The sequence below is a fragment of the Tenrec ecaudatus genome, chromosome 10 (genome assembly GCF_050624435.1).
Source record: "Tenrec ecaudatus isolate mTenEca1 chromosome 10, mTenEca1.hap1, whole genome shotgun sequence".
NCBI lineage: Eukaryota > Metazoa > Chordata > Mammalia > Afrosoricida > Tenrecidae > Tenrec > Tenrec ecaudatus.
In genome coordinates, this window is record NC_134539.1 from 19,573,263 (window position 1) to 19,590,479 (window position 17,217).

Sequence of the window (17,217 nt, forward strand, 5' to 3'; positions counted from 1 at the left end):
GTTGGCAGTAGTATCCAGGCATCATCTAGTTCTTCAGCTCTTGGGTCGTGGAGAGCGGTGGTCACTAGTTTTCTGAATTAACTTTCTCCTTGTGTCCTTGATTTCCTCACTCTTCTTTGCTCCAGGTGGGGACAGATTAATAGTTGCACCTTGGGTGAATACCCACAAGGGTTTTGTTTGTTTGTTTGCTTGTTTTCTAGATAAGACCCTAGTCACCATTGCCCAAAGTAGGACGGAGAACGTTATTGATGTGAATACATAGCTTTAATTTCTATCCTGAGTCCTGGTATGTTAAAACATAGTTATTGGAATGAGAACATACTTACGGAAAACATAAATAGGAAAATTTCCATTATTATTGATAAAGTTGTAGAGAGACTGCTTTATGTAAGCATAATTAAATAATTTACTTTAAATGAAAGCTTCAATACTTTAAACAGAGTTGCAAGATTTAGGTTTTATTTTTTATGGAGAGCTAAAATAAACAAGATTTAAAATGCTATAAGAATTTTTGTGGTGGTGCCTGAAAAAAATGATTTCCATGAAATATATTGACATAAAAACTCTATTGAAATTTAGGTAGCTGCGCCCACGGTTTGAACCATCACTTCAAAAACACTGGTGGCTTGAATTTGACACCTTCTACACCCCCATATTCAATCACTTCTGGGAAATGCTTGGAAACATATCCATGCTATATGTTTTCTCAATAGCAATGCTAGTCATCAAATAATCATCTGGGAAAGTAAACAATATTTTCAAAGAGCTGGAAAACAAATTTGGACCTCCATTCTACTTAGTGTGCTAAAGATAAAAAGCATTTTGGGAAATTCTATCTCGTCATCATTCAAAAACGATAAAGCAGGTAGTTAAATATTCGAGCCAAGGCATTTTTGGAATTTGGAAGATGTCTTTCATTGTAACTGGGCACTTCCTTCTGACTTCCAGAAAGCACACACGTGCAGAATAATACAGCTTCACGGGGTTTCCAAGGCTGTGCCCTTGTGGACACGGATTATCTGGCCTGTCTTCTCAGGTGCTCCTGAGTGGGTTAGAAAACATCTTTATTCTGATAGATTTCAGAGACTCTAAAACTCATCCTTTGAAAGTGTGTAATTGAATGACTTCTTTCAAAGAATAAAAATGACGTTTCATGAAGAAGAAATGATATGAACCTGTGACTGAAACACCTGATGTGCAAAAGTACAGACGTGTGACTTTCCCAACCTTGTCCTTCTTTCCCGAAATGGCCTCCGTTATTCTGGGCCCCTTACATCTCTCAACACACTTTGAACCAGCTTGTGCATTTCTGCAAAGGAGCCAGTGGGGGCTGGAGATGGCTCATGCCAACACCGTAGGTCAATTGGAGGATGCCGCCTTCTGAACACTATTGCATCTCTCAGTCTGTGAACATTGATGTCTGTCCTTTATGGAGGCCGGCTTCAAATCTGCCCAACAATACTTGATTGTTGTAGAGCATAGACGTTTCATACTTCTTTGGTTAAATTTGTTGCCAATTTATGCTTTTTGATGTGATTGCAAATGGAGCGCTTTCCTTACATTTATGTTTGGATCAGAGGACATAGAAACACAATTGGTGTCTTGATACCTTTTGTTGGGAGGGTGGTCTAAAATGATTCTACTAAGACATCGATAATTTATGCAATGGCATTGAATGTGAGATTCTGTTGAGAAAGGGAGGCAATGCCAGTGTAGTCCAACTGTGAGCCACACTCCATGAGTTGTTGCTTTGTACAGGTGACTTCTTTTTTTTTTTTTTAACATTTTATTAGGGACTCATACAACTCTTATCACAATCCGTACATATACATACATCAATTGTATAAAGCACATCTGTACATTCTTTTCCCTAATAATTTTCAAAGCATTTGCTCTCCACTTAAGTCCTTTGTATCAAGTAATTTATAGATTGTTATTTTGTCATATCTTGCCCTATCCGGTGTCTCCCTTCACCCCCTTTTCTGTTGTCCACCTACCGGGAGGAGGTCACATGTAGATCCTTGTAATCGGTTCCCCCTTTCCAAACCACTCACCCTCTACCCTCCCAGTATCACCACTCACACCCCTGGTCCTGAAGGTACCATCCACCCTGGATTCCCTGTGCCTCCAGCTCCTATATGCACCAGTGAACAACCTCTGCTCTATCCAGACTTGCAAGGTAAAATTCGGATCATGGTAGTGGGTGGGTGGGGGGGAGAGCATTTAGGAACTGGAGGAAAGCTGTATTCTTCATCGGTGCTATGTCGCACCCTGACTGACTCATCTCCTACTCTAGACCCCTCTCTGAGGGGATCTCCAGTGGCCAACAAATGGGCTTTGGGCCTCCACTCTGCACTTCCCCTTTCATTCACTATGGTAAGATTTTATTTTGATGATGCCTTCTTAAATGACTTTTGACTTCTTAAATGATTCGGCTGTTTATATTGACCATGAGGGTCGGTGCTAGGGGAAAATGCCCTGTAACATTTCCTACAAGGGCAGGTCTGGACTGTGAGATTAATTCACACCATGTTAATGAACAGAGGGCATTCAGATAGTATATCTGTGGTGGTCCTGGGTCCCCTCTCGTCGGATGCCTGCTAAGCCAGGCTTCTAACCAAGGTTCAGAGAAAGCCAACTCAACAGTCTTGCAGCGGCTGTCATTTGTTTCTTCTCTGATAGGGGAATTTCAGTCCGAAGTCTAAGGGGTTAAGGGTTCCTACATCTGGTGTGGCCTGGGGGTGGGGGTGGGATGGTGGGGATGCCATGTTCCCTTGAACGCCAGAGTCTAGGGTCATCGCAGTGCATAGTCCATGATGTGAGTCACAGAGGGTTGGGTAGAACCGAATTCAATATGTCTAACCAGGAACATAATAGCGGGTGCGTTCTCCCCTTGGGTTTTCTATCATGGTGTGGAGTGTCCCTTCCCAATGTGAGGTGGCTCCTCCCCCTTTACCCTCCAATCGAAGTGTCAATGCCTCTTCTGAAATCTACCTGCTCCCCTCCCTTGGTCTTACCTTGAATGTCCAGGAAGGTTCACTTCACATTCCTATGGAGCATCGAGTCCTGGCAACCATGTCTCAATGCTGTCTGGCATCAAGTGATGGTCTTCTGTTGTTTTTTCTCTTTGGAAGAAATGATCCCAGTCACTACTTTCGAAGTTGTTCTTATGAAGTGCATATGGGGTGTTAGCAATGACACGAATGGCCAGTTCCCAGGCTCTTTCCCCCTTTGTTTGTGAACACGCTTCTAGGATTTGCTGAAATGGCTGCTTCATAGTGAGTACATACAGTATTGTCCTTTTGTGATTGACTAACTTCACTCAGCACAGTGTTTGCAGGTCATGCAATGGTTCATGCGCTCACGTCTGTTCTTTAGGGACCCACAGTGTTCCCTAAACTGTTCACTGTGTGTACGTACATAGTTTCTTTATCCATGCTTCTGTTGCGCATGTGGGCTGAGTCTAGTTTCTTGCTATTGTGAACTGTGCTGCAATAAACACAGGAGAACATAGGCCTGCTTGTGTTTGTCTCTCGTTTCTCTGGGGCCTAGGCCCAACAGCAGGATTGTCGGAGCTAGTATTGGAGCTTATGACATCTTATATCCTACAGCCTTGTTGAGTAGCTTTATTAGTTTCAGTCCTTTGAAAACGTGAATTCCTTATACAAGATCATGCCACCTGCAGGGAGAATTAGTTTTACTCCTTCCCTCTCAATCAGGATTTCTTTTACTTAATCCCCACCCTCTTCCCCCCCCCCCCCCCCCCCCGCTAGAACCTCTAGCACAGTGTTGAATAGAGTGGTCTTTTCCCGATCTTAGCAGGGAAGCACTGCACCTCTGACCATTAAGTAGGATGTTGTCTGAGGGGTTTTCATTGGTAACCTTCATTAGGTTAAGGGAAGTCTCTTTTATTCCTAATTTGTTGTCTTTTTAATCATGAAAAAGCATCGGCTTTTTGTCTAATTCATTTTTTCCTGTATCTATTGAGGCTATCATCTAGTTTTTCTCCTTCATTCTATGGATATGTTACATTCACTGATTTCAGATGTTTGGAGATGTTGGTTTAAATAAGTGACATTTTAAGATGTCAGTACTTTCTTTAATATTATAAGAAAGAGATGTTTCACTTACTAAAGCTGACATATTAATTTGATAAACTATCACAGCGATTGAACACAAATTACTAACATGTGACTCTTAAGAATTCTCACCACTCCAGTGGCTGACAAATGGGCTTTGGGTCTCCACTCTGCACTTCCCCCTTCATTCACTATGGTATATATATATATATATATATATATATATATATATATATATATATATTGCATGATGCCTTATACCTGGTCCCTTTGGCACCTCGTGATCGCACAGGCTGGTGTGCTTCTTCCATGTGGGCTTTATTGCTTCTGAGCTAGATGGCCGCTTGTTCACCTTCAAGCCTTTAAGACCCCAGACACTATCTCTTTTGATTTTCAGCCACTGGAGATACCCTCATAGAAGGGTTTAGGAGGGGAGATGGGTCAGTCACGGTGCAATGTAGTACCGATGAAGAACACAGCCTTCCCCCAGATCCTGGATGCTTCCTCCCCCCCAACTACCATGATCCGAATTCTACCTTGCAGGACTGGATAGGGCAGAGGTTGTTCACTGGTGCATATGGGAGCTGGAGGCACAGGGAATCCAGGGTGGATGATACCTTCAGGACCAGGGGTGAGAGGGGTGATACTGGGAGAGTGGAGGGTGAGTGGGTTGGAAAGGGGGAACTGATTACAAGGATCCACATGTGACCTCCTCCCTGGGAGATGGACGGCAGAGAAGCGGGGGAAGGGAGACTCAGGATAGGGCAAGATATGACAAAATAACAATCTATAAATTATCAAGGGCTCATGAGGGAGGGGGGAGCAGGGAGGGAGGGGGAAAAAAGAGGACCTGATGCAAAGGGCTTAAGTGGAGAGCAAATGCTTTGAAAATGATTAGGGCAAAGAATGTATGGATGTGCTTTATACAATTGATGTATGTATATGTATGGATTGTGATAAAAGTTGTATGAGTCCCTAATAAAATGTTAAAAAAAAAAAAAAAAGGAATTCTCACCACAACCCGATGAAGGGAAATCATGGTGTTAGTAGGGAAATAGCCCCGCATGAGAGCCCACCTAGTTTTCATGGGAAATATCCAGAAGCCTGATTTTGGCATTCATCACATTGCATTTTCTTCACCCGATGTACATTTCATAAGGGTGTGGGTATCTTTGCATTTAGGTTGTTAGTATAACAATTGAATCCTGCCAAAGAGGGACATTGGCTGTGCTAATTCTCTAGAGATCACTGACCAAGCTAACATGAATAGTTCATGTCTATCTATAGTTCAATGTCTGCTCCCTCATCTAACAACCAGCCCACTCCACAGTGCTGCTACCACACAGAGCACATTATTCCATTTAGTTAAAAAAGATCGCTCAAGAAACAAAGTCAAAGTCTATATGGCTAAGTCCATTGGACCGTGCTGTGCAAGGGGAACCCTGAAGGCATTGTGGTTATAGGTTGGGCTGCAGTCTGAAAGGTCAGAAGTTAGAAGCCACCAGCTGCTTTGGGTTGGAATCTTCTCGATAGCATTTGGTGGATTTGATGCCCTATCACATTTGTGGATATCTTTGCAGCAATGGTACACATATACAAATATCTTCTGTCAGCATTGGGCTGCTAGCTGCAAGGCCTACAGTTCGAAACCACCAGCCACTTCGTGGGAGGAAGACAGGGCTTCTGATGCCCATAAAGAGTTATAGTTGGGGACACTCACAGGAGCAGTTCTGGGTCACTCCGAGTGGGCAATGAGTTTGGCTTGGTGTGGGACTGAGATTAAGTACTTTGTACTGTTCTCTCTCCGGACCCTGGGCCAAGGCCTGATCCATTATCCAATCCACTGTCTTAGAGTTGATGCTGAATCATGGTGACACCCGGGGATACAGAGTAGCACTGACCTCCATAGGGTCTTCTTGGCTGTCATATTTGATGAAAGGATACTGTCAGGGTCACCACCACCCCACCACTGGGTGGGTTCAAAGTGCCATTCCTTGCACTCATAGTTAGTACCAACCCAGAGACCTGCCTTCCATGCAGAAGCTTCTTAATCAGCTTGTATTGAATAAGTGAAGGAATTCAATCTTTATGTCCATGAACCTAGTGAGCAATCAAAAGAAAAGATATGAACCAAAATTAGTTCTTGGTGAATCCACAAGCTTGATGATTATCTTTTTCTCCTGGTGGCAGAACCAAGTGCTTTCCAATTTGAAGTTCAAAGACTTTGGAGGCTCTGAAGGAGCAAAGAATGTGCAATTATGCTGGGGGCCTGAGAAGGAGTCTGGGGGAGTGCGGGGGCCCTGAAAATTCTGCTTTGTTAGCTTTAGAGCCACTAAATCTAAATACAAAAGAGTTACTATGACTACGTATTTGATCAAAGTTAAATATGAAATGCTCTTACATCTAATGATCACGGCAGGAAGCCTGCAATTCACTCTGCCGCTCACAGCAGACAGTGAGTGCCTCCACTGCCTCCTGTGGATTCTGACCCCTGGGTGGGTTCTGCTTTTAAGCACACTTTTACACTGTGAAATTGAAAAAATAATTTGAGTTCCCCTGGGTAAGGGCCCAGTACACCATTGACAGCCTTGTGATTCCAGTTCTTCACGCTCTTGAGGAGTGTGAGGACTCCCCCCCGCCCCCCACCTAAAAACGTCTTTAATATAGACGACCTCCCTTTGGAATGGGCCAGATACTCAGTCATTTTAGAGAATATTTATTTGCAGGTAAGTTTTAAAAAAAGAGCTGTTTGGCAGTAATATAAATTAAAACGCACAGAATGTTTCAGGAAGAGATGCCTCTACTACAGACCTGGATGGAGGATATGTTGAGAAACAGTAGTTTCACATCTTGATGTTTGAAATAAAGGTTTCTGTGATTTCGTAGCAATATTATTTTGGCTTATCCTCATGCAGCTGTGGGGAGAGGGGGGCAGGGGGACACTCAGATGGATATCTTTGGATTCTGCTCCTCCAGGACCCTATAGACGGTGGCTTATATCGCATGATCTCTTTGAAATCTTACGGGATCTCTTGTTTTCAGTTCCTAAGGAATAGCTAACCGGTCCTGTGGTTAGATATACGTAGTGCTGGAGGCTTGCTGAACTATAGCTAGGACTAGAGGGTGCCTGAACTAAAACCATCAGGATAGTATCAGCACTGCTAGATGACACAGTAGATCTTGAATCTACTTCTGCATTTGAAACTTATTCCAGCTCCTTTCTGAGAAGTTTCCAGGGTGCATGCAAATCCCGTTTTTAAAAGGCATGCAAGCAGTGAAGTTCCAACTCATTTTGTACCCTATAAAGAAGTGGGGTGCACGTGAATGAGGGGGAGTGCATGATGGGGACCCAATGCCCATCGGTAGACAGCTGGACATTCCTTGCAGAGGGGTCGTGGGGAGGAGATGAGTCACTCAGGGTTCAGTGTAGCAACAATGAAACTCAAAACCTTCCTCTAGTTCTTGAACGCTTCCTCCCCTCCCAATTATCATGATCCCAATTCTCCCTTGCAGACCTGGTTAGACCAGAGGATGCACAGTGGTGCAGTAGGGATCTGGAAACACAGGGAATCTAGGACGGATGAACCCCTCAGGACCAGCGGTGGGAGTGGCAACACCAGGAGGGAAGGGGGTGTAGAAAGGGAGAACCGATCTTGGAGATCTATGTGTGACCTCCTCTCTGGGAGATGGGCAATGGGAAGGTGGGTGAGGGAAGACTCCAGGCAGTGTAAGATAAGATAAAATACTTATTTATAAACTATTAAGGGAGCAGGGGGAAGAGGGAATCGGGGAGGGAGGGGGAGAGGGGAAAAAGGAAACAGCTGATTCCAGGAACCCAAGTGGAAGGCGAATTTTGAGAATGACGAGGGCAACGAATGTATAAGGGTGCTTTGCTCAATTGATTTATGTATGGATTGTGATAAGAGTTATATGAGCCCCAATACAAAGATTTATTAAAAAAAGAAGTGGGGTGCATTTGGTCATAGAACTCTGTCTTCTGAGCATTGATTAACAAGTTGAAGAATGAGAATTTTCTGATATAGTGTGGGAGATGAACATCTCAAGATTGCTTAAAAAGGCTTTACCTGCCTCGACAAGAGAGAGGACTCATTGCGTGTAAGTCTCTGGTTCTAAAACTGGAGCATGCTAGTCTTACATCTGGACCAGTCCAGGACTAATTACTTATTTGCTAAAAAAAAAAAAAAAAAAAGAAAAAGAAAGAATCAATAAGTGTGCCTTTCTTCTTGTGTCTTGTTCTTCTGCCACAAGCATTCTAGTTGGAATCACATATTATTTTAATTTAAACAATGTCCAAAACCCTTTTGCATTTTCCTGCCACATAGGAGTGTATTGAGTGATCTGAGCTGTCACAGAGTAGAAATCAATTACACCTCTACTATCTTAAGGATTTAAAAATCTTATGTACCTGGGGGAAGATCGGTTTCTCAGCACCTGGGTCAAAAACCTCACAAAGCAGCAAGGAGAAATTTAGCTCAGAGTAAATGGCCCCCAAACGACGTGGAGAAAAGCCCGGTTCTTAGGTGAGGCTGGTTCTTCCATTTCCACCTTCTCTCCACCTTCTCTAGGAGGTCTGACAGTAAACACACAGTTACAGGAGAGAAGTTACCCCAGCCCAAACCCCAAACCCAAATGCAAACTCACTGCCATCCAGTGGTGCTGACTCATACCAGCGGCATGTCCCTCAGCCACAGGGACAGTGGCTCGCCAGCAGGGAAACTTGGTGCAGGAAAGGGAGCCACCTGGTGGATCAAAGGGGTCAAGGTCCTCTGGAGGCCGGCCCTGTGCAGGGTGTAGTGATGGGCAGTGGTCTCTGCACGCTAAGTTAGACTTCTGGTTCTGCATCTCAGTAGTGTGTGCTCTTGGGGAATGATCGCACTTATCACTGCAGAGCCCCCTCAACAGTTTGCGGCAGTGAAGGACTTCATTCACACCAAAAGGACAGTGCCTGGGACCATCGTTCCTGATGACTAGATGACCTGCACATGATAGCCCACTCCTTCTCCGGCTTGAGGGACAGAATCTTAGTCCTCACAGAGAAAAGCTGACTCCGCGAAAAGGCTGCAGTTTCTGACTTCTCACCAGGGACCGGACAGGGTGCTGTCTCTTGGCATGTGTAATGATACTGACTGGATAAGTGATTTTGATTGTTTATAATTGTCCTGTATCCAGATGCTTTTATCTTCCTCTGGAAAGGCCTCACCCATGCTTTGCTTTTGTAGGCAGCAAGAGTGTGGCCCCATCATGTGATTCCCTGTAGGCGCTGATCCGTGAAGTGCTCAGCCGCAGCTTCAGTCATCTCCTCCTTCCGCCGATTCTCCCTTGCGCCTAAGGTAGAGCCTCTCAGGGTTTCCGACTCAGCTCCAGATGGAGTCTCAGGAACCTGTCTACCCTGGAAGGTGCTAGCTAGTCATCCTTGCCTTGTTGGCGGAAGGCTCTGTTCTGTTTTCCAGATGCTTTCAATGCAGCTCCTTAGGGTCCTGCATCGTGTAGTTCCAGAATTCAATAAATGCATCAAGGGACCACCAGTCACGTGACTGGCACAATTTGCATTCTCCTCGGCCCCTCCTATACACCAGACTCAGGCCCGCTCCTCTGGGTGTATTTTGTTAAATTAAACCTGAGAGATCAGTCTCTTTTAAGTTATTCTTTTGAGGCCCTGCAAACTGGGCATTCTATACCCCAACACACCTGTAGTTCTTCCAAACTTTACACAGCGATGTGAAAGCCTATAACACCGCTCATCACGAACTACTTCACACAACTGCATTTATTCGTTCTACAGCTATTTACGGAGTGCCTATTATAGACTTCATGAAATAGTAAAATGCTAGGTGTGGATGCTACACTCTGATATGGTAAAGATAGGTAGCTGTTTTCTTCCTACGGTGTTGAGATGTACCAGAGAGGAGGCTGCCCAGGAAGGAGGGACAGTTCCCCAAGCCTCTGTCACCTGGGGTAGGGCCACGTGACTAATTCATTTCATGAGAGAACATTTGGAAGTTATCTGGGCCACAACTGGACCAAGGTTGGTCTGAGCGGGCACCTTTTCGATCTTCTCTTTCCCCTGGGGGAAAGAAATGCTCTGAGATCCCGGGACTGGTTGAGCCACAAGACGAACAATGACAGGTGTCTGGATAACCATGTGACAGAAAGTCACTCTCCAAATAGGTGAGACGAGGCAGACTCAGCTGAGCACAGGGGGAAAGAGAAAAGCAAGTGCAAGAAGGTTTCCGTTGATTTCAGCCGATGATCACCACAAACCATCTAAACCAGTCCGTGGGTCCACCTAGACGTAACAACATTTGATTATGGTTAAACATACCAGTAGATAATAGCTTCTCTTTAATAATGAACATTTTTTAGATCAATTCCACTGTCCATTATATTGGCTATCATTGTTGGACCGTGTTTCCTATTTTGTGATTCGCTATGATTTTATGAATTTCGAATGTTCAAAAATACAAACATTTCGAGGTAGGGGTCTGTCTTCGGTGTACCAGGAGCCCTATTCTTTATAAAATGCTCAACATCTGACAAACAAACATCTCCTGCAGAGTTTCAGGGAGTCTGAATATGATGAAATCGCAGGCAAGATTTGTGTGGTTTTATGACTATTTTTGGAAAGTTCTGTTTTTCTAGGGATAAATCCCATTGATTCTACAAAGTGACGACTTCATTGGATGACTGTCTAAAACAAGCAAACACCTAGACCCCATGTAGGTGAGTTGACAGATGTGCAAATCGTTCGGATCCCCTGGAGTTTAAGGCTGTTTGACAGCCCCTTCACCATGTAGGCGGGACTGGAGGACATTATGTCCATCTCAAAAGGGGAAATGTCCTAAGACATCACAACTGCAAGGTCCGGCATCTGCTCTCCGGTCTTGCCATAATTTACCCCGTCTCCCGAGCCATGTTGTTGCCTGCGTTTCTGTCTAAATGTGAAGGAACCCTGGATCACTCCTTCCATTGTACACTCCTCAAAAACCAGTTCTTCCAAGGAGGCCCCCACCTGAGCTAGAGTCAGTGTTTCATGTAATGGGGACTGGGAGACGGCTAAATCATTCCTGCCCAATAGTATCACCCCCCCCCCACACACACAGACACCCCAAATTAGTAGACATTCCTACCGTGGTGTTCAGTGAGACTCTCAATGGAATTTGGGGACCAGAGGAGGGGCAGGCATATGTCTGCTCAGAGATGACTTCTTTATTGTCAGTGGGTAAACTAGGGAGGGGCAGCCTGCTCCTGGGAAAAATGCTTACTGCTCCTTCAGGATCCATCCTGTGGTATACTGCGAATCATGCATTTTTAAACAGAATTTTGTTTCTGCCCGAGATGTCCTTGGCTTTGTGCTATTGATTTCTTGGCCTTTTGACTTTGGCTTTTTGAGGTGCACAGCATTTTCACAGGCCTTTTTGGAAGGATCGGATTTAGAGGTCCCACTCAATGAACCAGACTTTACCTCAAACATACCTGTTGCAGATTAGAGAATTACCGAAGTCCTTTTGATTTCAAACTGAACTACTTAGGGTGAAAAGCAGCAGGTGACTGCCAGCCCAATGCCATGGGCAGGGAACGTATTGGACTTAGGTTCATATCTCTTGCTTTCAGAGTTGTTCAATAGTTGATGACTTGTATTTGTCATTTTCATATTTCCTTGGCTTTGGGCAACATGTCTTAGTTCTGCAGGCACAGAGAATGGCCGTGATCAAAATGTTAGCCTGTGTCTAACTCTCTGTGTTTCCGTCAGCAGTGTTCTGTCACTTAACTTTGTAATTTGTATACATGACTGTTCCATGTATTGTAGTCTAAGAAACTTTTTATATATGTATATATTTCCTTTTCCAGTAGCATCTTAAATTCCATACCATTGACCAGATTGATTTTACTATTATTAGACATAGCAAATATCTCCTGTAGGTTACCTATATTATTTCTCAAGAAGCTGATAATGTGAATCAGGATATACATAAACCTTAAATACATTAATGGATTCTTAGCTCACACATAATTGTGAGCCTTAACATAAGAAAATCAGTTTTGTGATTTAGACCTGCTCGATGCACCCCCTCATAAAATGATCACTGACAGTGTGATGCTGTAGCAATATGTGCTGAAGAAATGTGATGACGCTCAGGTATCAGAAGGAATAGTATCTGAGATTTTAAATGCTTGTCTTAAAACAAGCTGCCATCTAAGTGATGTGTCAGTTAGTCCACATGAGAGGGGCATGCCAATCTATGTCATCAAAGGATTGTAAATAATAAAATTCAAGACCAGAGGAGGGAATTGTATTGGAGCTTAAATTCTGAGCACCCAGTTTTCAGAAGGCTATGGATGACAATGAAAGACCAAAATCCATTTATAGAGTCCTCCATGGATTAAGTCTCCATTGAACTCCTTTGGACCATTGACCAGGGATGTGAATAGTCTTGTTCTCAGACAAAGTACATTTACAGAGTCCCTACATGGATTAAGATTCCGTTGAATTACCTTGGACCATTGACCAGGCATCTGAATACCCTTGCTGTCAGACAGAGTGCACTGGAAAGTGGATTACTGGGGCTATAGTTAGCTCAAATTTTAACATGTTATCATTTGTTTCCCCTTATGAGTCATTTTCAACTTCTCCAAGTTTTTATTATTTTCTGCTTCTTTTGGATTAAGGTCCTCCCTCCCCTCCTGTATGTGTGTTTCACTCTTTGTCAATGTGTTGGTGCCAACTCATTTATTTATTTTATAATTTTAACAGTTTGATTGACCTGTAATTTACATGCCATGAAATTTAATGGTTTAAATATATTAAGAAGAGTTGTGCAAACTTTCCTCTAGTTCTTAAATGCTTCCCCCTCCCCCCCTACTATCATGGTCCCAATTCTACCTTACAAATCTGGCTAGACCAGAGGATGTACATTGGTACAGATAACAACTGGAAACACAGGGAATCCAGGATAGGTGATCCCTTCAGGACCAGTGGTGAGAGTGGCAATACTGGGAGGGTGGAGGGAAGGTGGAATAGAAAGGGGGAACCGATTACAGGGATCTACATATAACCTCCTCTCTGGGGGATGGACATCAGAAAAAAGTGGGTGAAGTGAGACGTTGGACAGTGTAAGACATGACAAAGTAATATTAATTTATTACTTATCAAGGGTTCATGAGGGAGGGGGTGAGAAGGGAGGGGAAAATGAGGAGCTGATACCAAGGGCTCAAGGAAAAAGAAAATGCTTTGAGAATGATGAGGGCAACAAATGTACAACTATGCTTGACACAATGGATGTATGTATGGATTGTGATGAGTTGTATGAGCCCCCAATAAAATGATTAAAAAAAAGAACAGGGAGAGCTGGGATTGAATCAAATGATCCACAATTTGATATGACCCACACAATGGAATACCTTTGTATATCCAATAAAATGCACGTCGATTAAAAAAGGAGTTGCGCAATTGTCATCACAATCAATCTTATAATATTTTGTTTATTCTTCTACTCATTATTAGTGTTAGTTCCCAATTTCCCCCTACCTCCCTGTCATAACTCTAAGAAACTATTAATCCAATTAATGTCTCAATAGATTTACCTATCCTGGATTTTATAGAAAGAAAATCATACCAAAAAGAACAAAAATTATATAGAAATCTCTCAATCCAAAAGAAAGCATAAAGTAATAAAAACTAGAATAAATTTAAATTTGGTTAAAAGAGAGAACAAATGATAGGATGCTAAATTTTAACCTAACTCCATCTGCACTGATCCATTTTCTAATGAACTCTGTTTGATAGCAAGCCTATTTACATCTCTGGTCAATGTTCCACAGGAGTTTGATGGAGACTTAGTCCATGTGGGGGCCTCTGTAAATGAATTTTGGAGTCTCACTGTCATTCCTAGCCTTTGGCAAACTAGCTGCTCAGAATTTAAGCTCCAATACAACTCCCACCTCTGGTCTTGGATTTTATTATTTACAATCCTTGGATCACATGGGCTGATGTGCTCTTTCCATGTGGATTTAGCTGACATGTCACTTAGATGACAGATCTGATTTAAGACAAGACTTTAAGACCCCAGACACTATTTTTTCTGATAGCCAGACACCATCTTATTTTTTCAGTACACTTTGCTATAGCACCCATAATTTTAGTGGTCTCATCATGTGGGAGATTTGGACTAGGGCGACATCATAAGAATTCATTGTTTTTCTTTTAGGGCTTTCAATTAAGCACAAGCTCAAAGTTCATTTCTGTATCTAAGGTTTATATAGTCCCTGGTCCACTTGAAAGACAGCACTATCATTTTATTCGGGGTTACCATCAATAATCTCTATAGATCATATGGCAATTCTATTAGTTGTATAATTAATTTAGCCAATGGTATAGAGTTTAAAATAGTATTGAGAAAAGAATGTATAGGACACCTTTTTAGACTAAAATACATGAATTGTTGACATACAGATTAAAAGCTTGTGACTAGAAACTATGTAAATAAAGGTTGAAATAAAGCAAGTTTTTCTGTGTTTTATTTTGTTGTTACTGATATTTTTTTCCCCTCTATGACTGTCTTTATTTGAAATCCAAAAAAGGTAAATCTGTAAAGACAGACACTAGATCAATAGCTTCTTAGGGTCATGGCAGGGGAGGTGAGTGGGAAATAGCGAGCTAATAATCATGGATACAGGGTAGAATAAAGCTCTAAAATTGATTGTAGTGATGATTGTACAACTTTAAAAATATGTAAACCATTTAATTGGATCATATACAACTTCTATGTCAATTAAAGGGTCAAAAATAAATGAAGCAAAATTACTTGGACAGCAACAAGTCTAGATTGCTGCAATTGTTGTCAGAGGTGGTCAAGTCGACTCTGACTCATAGTGACCCATGTACAAAACAACAAGACACTTCAGTGGTAACGGGTTGGGCTGCTAACTGGAGATCAGCAGTTCAAAACTACCAGACTCTCTCAGGGAGATAGATGGGACTTCCTATTCACACAAAGAGTTACAGTCTTAGAAACCAACCAGGGCAACTCTACCCTGTCCTTTAGAGTAGTCCTGAGTTGCAATCAATTTAATGGCAGGGAGTGAGGTGAGGTTTGGATTAATGTACAGATATCTTTAAAGGCAGGGTGGGTGCTGAGCTCGAGTGTAGCTGACCACTTTGCATGTCCAGAGCTGATCTCAGCTCCTGACTGGGTGGCACTCTGTTTGGAGTGGCTGGATTTCTTGGTTACTTAGGGAGAGGAAATGAGAGCATATGTCCTCCTGAAGTCAGCTTGGTTTCTGGAGACCACAATCTGATAATAAATGGTGTGAATGCAAAGAACTGAAGAACGACATTCAGAATTAAAACACGAAACAAATCCAGTTGCCATCGAATTGATTCTAACTCAGGTGACTGCATATGCGTCCAAGAACAACGGGGCTCCACAGGGTTTTCATTGGCTGATTGTTCAGAAATAGAATGCCACACCTTAAAGAAATACAAGAACAGAGGTAAAAAGAAAGAAAATAAAGAAATGGACAACAACAACAAACTGCTCTTCAGACTATAGTGGGCTTTAGAGAAATCAGCCCAGAGCTCAACCAATGAATGCAGGAAACTTCCAATCATTATTTCACTACTACAAGCAACCAGGAACCTTGGTGGCACAGTGGACTGCTAATCCCAAGGTCCGTGGTTCAAACCCACCAGCCACTCTACAGGAGCAAGATGAGGCTGTCTGTTTGCATAAAAAGTTACAGTCTCATAAACCCTTAGGAACCATTTTACTATATTCTACAGGGTCACTATCAGTCCGAATCGACTTAATGACAATGGGAGGTGGAATACAAGCAATATATATATACTCAGAAATTTGATCTTATTTTTTCACAGAGATTGAAAAAATGAAGAGATAGAAGTTAGAAAAATGAAGTGCCTCATTCAGAATTTGTAGAAGTGCAAAGCCCTCTAAGTCACATTTTTTCTTTCTTAATCACCTGATTAATGCCATAAAATTGAAATGGGTTTTGTGAGAGCTCTTACCCTCAGAATTTATACCATTTCTATGTATTAGGATCCAATGTTTGTAGTGATTAACTTAACAGGAAACCTCTCTCAGGTTGACTAAAATCTATACTCGATTCTCGCTTTAAAAAGAGCCTGCTTTTAAAAAACAAAGCAATTTTTAATTGTGATTTAGGGTGGAAATTTAAAAAGCCAATCAATTTTCCATTTAACAACTGATGCCCATGTCATTTTTGTGACACGGATGACAGCCCCCACCATGGCACAGCCTGTTTCCACTTCCTGCGTTTACTGTGTTTGTTCATTCATCTTTCTGATCCCTACCTGTCTTCTGAGTTTTGTCCCAGGGCAAATGCTGCCCTTTTCATCTTGTATGATTGATTGCTTGCGGTGTGCACCTGGATGGTGTTTTTGTTTAGATCATATGTCTATCATTTGTTTGGCTTAACGTTGAGACTTGGGGACAGTTCAGTTCCAGGCATAAGCGCTGTCTTGGGCGCCCAGCAGTCTCTAACAGAACAGTACACCTGGTCTTTTTTTTTTTTTTCATGATTTTGAGTTTTGGTCCACATTTTCGCCCCCTTTATCCTGGACTTCCTATCTGGATCTCTCTTTCAGAGTAGTCAGTAGTGGAAAATGGGCACCATCTAATCTAGTCCTGGTCTCAGATTCTAGAGGCCAGACTTCAAGTGGTCCATTTGTCCTTCAGGCTACTTGTGCACAGGCATCTCTTATTTTCTTTATTCATCTTTGCATCAACTGGGGAGAGAAGTATAGTTGCATAATAGATGATCATTTATAAGATTTTAAGACCCTAATCTAAGATCAAACGTGTTATATATATATATATAACAAATATATATTATATAATATATAATATATAATCTAAGATCAAACGTGTTATATATATATATATATAACAAATATATATTATATATATATAAATGAAAGAACAGACTAACCAGTCTGAAGGATAGTGGTTTTTTTGTTTTGTTTTTTCTTAATTAAGATTTCTCTGTGAGTTCAGAAATGTCAGGACCATAATTTTCAGTTACACCCCTGATAGGAACACACAATTTTCAGACATGATCTTTCCAGTGTGTATACATGTTT